Source organism: Cynoglossus semilaevis, chromosome 3 (genome assembly GCF_000523025.1).
Source record: "Cynoglossus semilaevis isolate Cse_v1.0 chromosome 3, Cse_v1.0, whole genome shotgun sequence".
NCBI lineage: Eukaryota > Metazoa > Chordata > Actinopteri > Pleuronectiformes > Cynoglossidae > Cynoglossus > Cynoglossus semilaevis.
Window position 1 is genome coordinate 7,818,239 of NC_024309.1, and position 3,563 is coordinate 7,821,801.

The 3,563-nt window shown below is 39.9% G+C and overlaps 2 protein-coding genes across 3 annotated transcripts in view; both read right to left on the reverse strand.

The window, feature by feature from the left end:
* mkxa (mohawk homeobox a) overlaps nt 1-3,563 on the reverse strand; it is a 1,121,182-nt gene that overhangs the window by 914,368 nt on the left and 203,251 nt on the right. The window lies entirely within an intron of this gene.
* LOC103377088 (solute carrier organic anion transporter family member 5A1) overlaps nt 1-3,563 on the reverse strand; it is a 36,213-nt gene that overhangs the window by 6,187 nt on the left and 26,463 nt on the right. The window lies entirely within an intron of this gene.

A 3,563-nucleotide genomic window follows, 5' to 3' on the forward strand; every position in this document is an offset into this window, starting at 1 on the left:
TGTGTATATAATTTGCAAGTAGACAAAAAAGTCTTATTTAGTGGAGAACTTTAAAAGCCATGGGACACCGATCTTCCCTGCACTGATAATATGGCGTCTCATTATTCATCCACTGCACACATCTCTTAATATAAGCTTGCACCTGATGTGTGATGGTAAAAGGATGGAGGCAGGGGTGAGGAGGTGACACCTCCTGTGGCTCCATGGACAGTGTGGGAAAATCTGCTCTTTGCAAAACAGAACCAAGGCTTCAGCTCTAAACCCAACGCAGTGGAGCGAGTCCTAAGTTTTCTGTGGAAAGCGTAGCCCTAAGCTCTGCCGAACAGAAGGGGGGAGGCAGTAAAAACACAACGGGGAGGGGGCGAGGGAGAGAAGACTACTATCAGGTAGTCAACTACACCTTCTCTCCAAACAGATCAGTTCCAAAAAGTTAAACAAACTAACAAACATAACATCCAAGAGCTCGAAACATTCCAAGTGCTGTGAAGCAGTTACTGTAGGGCCCAGCAGGAGGCGCTCCAGGCATTTTGCCTAAGTCTAACCTTTATTATTTTAATCTCAGTCTGAAATAAGCGAATAACCAATAATAAGAAAGCTGAAATATTTTCTCTAGGCAGGTACCACGTCTGCACCACATTTTGATCCAGCGACCTGATATTCCTCAACAGCTTTACACCAAAACCAGCTGTGCACCGTCAGTAAGTGTCGTATTTTTTTCGTACTGCAGATCAGTGTCTCATGGTAGTTTATTTAAATAGGTCAACAATGTCAGCAGTTTGAAGGTTTTCAAACATAAGGGACAAACACAGAAGTAGGACTGGAAAATTTGTCAGAATTACTGCTCATTAGATTAAGTGTAACTTTCTTTCCTGGAAAGCAGGAGGCAGTGTTTGGAGTAAAAAGAGCTTTTACCATTGGTGTAAAAGCTATGCTTACTTTCTGATGAGTTGGCTGTGTTTTTTTTTTTTTTGTTTTTTTTAATTATTATTGGTTTACTTGTAGAACCCCATAAGGCTCCACCTGACGAGTATTAGCTTAAAATGCAGACTTAACAAACAACTAGGTGTTTCACACGCAGAACTTTGCAGGGTCAGTAGTTCAGAACATAAGTTAAATGGAAGAACTTGAATGTTTCTTAAATTAAGATGCGGACTAGTGTACGAAACAGAGATGAATCCCAACTGTTCTTCCAGTCACTCTTCTAACTGCAATTTTGATGCGTTTGATGTCCTTATTTGCATCACACCACACTCAGTAATGGTGCACAGTAAACACAGCCAAAACAATAAAATCTGCCAGGTTCCTCTTAAATTAGAGGACGATCATTTCCCACATGACCATAAACTGACACTCGTTCACACTGTTTTACTGCTTTTCACAGAGGGGGCACATTTGGCCTTGTCAGGAAAAAAATAATGTCATATGCCAGTAACTCTGTGTCTACGTGTGTGAGAGTGAGAGAGAGAGAGTTAAAAAGCTCACTGCACTGATGGTACACGTGCCTTTGCGGGTTTAAATCTGTTCCTAGCTGATCGCTCCAGATGTCGTTTGACAGTGTGCTGACTGCACTGCATTAACAACACAACAAAGAGCCAAATAAGTGAGAGGCTCAGTGAGGTTCAGCACTGCAGACAATGAACAGTGACAGTGGTCGCAGTTAAAACCAGGGCAGATCAAAATAATTGGATAATGGAGTGCATTTATCATGGAGACACTTCTGAGCCAAGGCAGTCCAAACTCTTCCTTCTCCCTGGTCCACACAAACGTTTCAAAAACATATGTGATCATGGCAACGACGGGGTGCAGGACATTTTTGACATTGTCCTTTTGTCTTTCTGTCTCCTGCCTGTCTGTCAGCGGGGGAAGAGCTCAGTCTAGACCAGGCTGTGAGTACAGACGTGTGACACAAAGGGTGGGCCCGGGCGCAACATTCCTCACGTGGGTGCCATCAGTGACTGGTGACCAGTGCTGTTCATAATGAAGAGCCCCACAGACTCACACGGTCTCGTTGACCCCTCCATAAACAGTGGCTCAAACAAAGGGCCACAGTTACTGATGGGTCAGCTGCTGGACCTTAAAGGGCAAACCCACTATTTGGCAAATAATAAAGTTGATTTACTTTGTTGTGTGAAAAGTACATTTTTAAAAGCTTTGGCAGTTTTTTTTTTTTTACTTGCGTGTTTAGTGAGAGGAAGTGGACGCAGTTTATTACACACACACAAGTCACACAAGGTCATCTTCAGGTAGCTTCACCTTTTACATTCATTTTTAACTGATTTTTAGAACCAACAGTTCCAGGATCTTAGGTTTCATCAAATCTTGGTTAAAAATGTAACTCGTAATTAAGCGTGTTTTCATTTTTTTTAAAGAATAAATCAAATAAATAAATAATTAACTTTTAGTCTCCATTTTGTCTTATTGAAAAGAAAACTCAGCTTTTGAGGACTAAACAGTTTCTTCGTTCTCTTTTTTTTAATTGCAACTAGTCTTTGACAACTTAAATTCTTGACAAACAATTAACAATTTCCTTGGTAGCTTCATGTTGTGCTTTAGAAAGAGAAGCTATTTTTGCCACTTGCAAATTTAAATCATAAATTTGCTGTATTTTTTTAATATATCCATCATTCACCGACTTTTGTTTTCTACTAACTTGCTTCTTGGGAATAGATTTGCCACTGGCCATATTGGCTAATGGTAAATCATTTGGGCTTTTGGGTTTACTTATGGTTATGATTTTTAACTCTATTGGACATGACATCTTGAAACTAATCTATTGATAAATAACAACTTTTAGATTCCAATCAGAGAGGCAGCAGTGAAGCCCACACAGAGCAGTTTTAATTTAAATTCTCTGACCTGTGAAGGACATAATATTCACGTCAATGTTGGAAAGTATTTCCCATTAATTTGGCCAGTATTTGCCATCACTCAGGGTCACTTGATTCCATGTTCTTTTCTGAGTGTGTTTTTAAACCTGCGTTCTCACTACACTCCTGTCTCTCCGGGACTGACACGTCAGATGAGTGTCTGTTAACTCCGCCGCCTGGCTGCTGAAGTGGTGTCGAGCAGCACCATCAGAAATAGAGGTGATAAAGTGCCACCGGAGTAGATGCCAGCATTGCCAATTATTTACTTCTAACACAATGTCACAACACATCAGGATGATTTGACTGGTGACAGTTTTTACAAACATCCTTCTAGAAGATACAATTTCGAGTTATAGTTTGCATATTTCTCTCTTCTCTGTCATTGTTCTATATAAATGATTCCAACATTTGTATAAGTCACAATTAAGAACAGGTTTGAAACAAACATACATCATCATTGCTGTTTCAGCAAATAAAAAACTAAATTAATCATGATATATTTTCGATCATGATTAATCATGACTACAAAATGTTACTAATTTTTCAGGCCTTATCATAGCAAATTCTAGAAGGTAAGGTGAAATTCTTTCTCAATAATGTTTGTCAGACGAACACAGCAGTGATGACACCAATGGCCGAATTTGTTTGAAACACCCCTCAATGGTTTAACCCTGGACCCTCATTGGTTCTCACCCT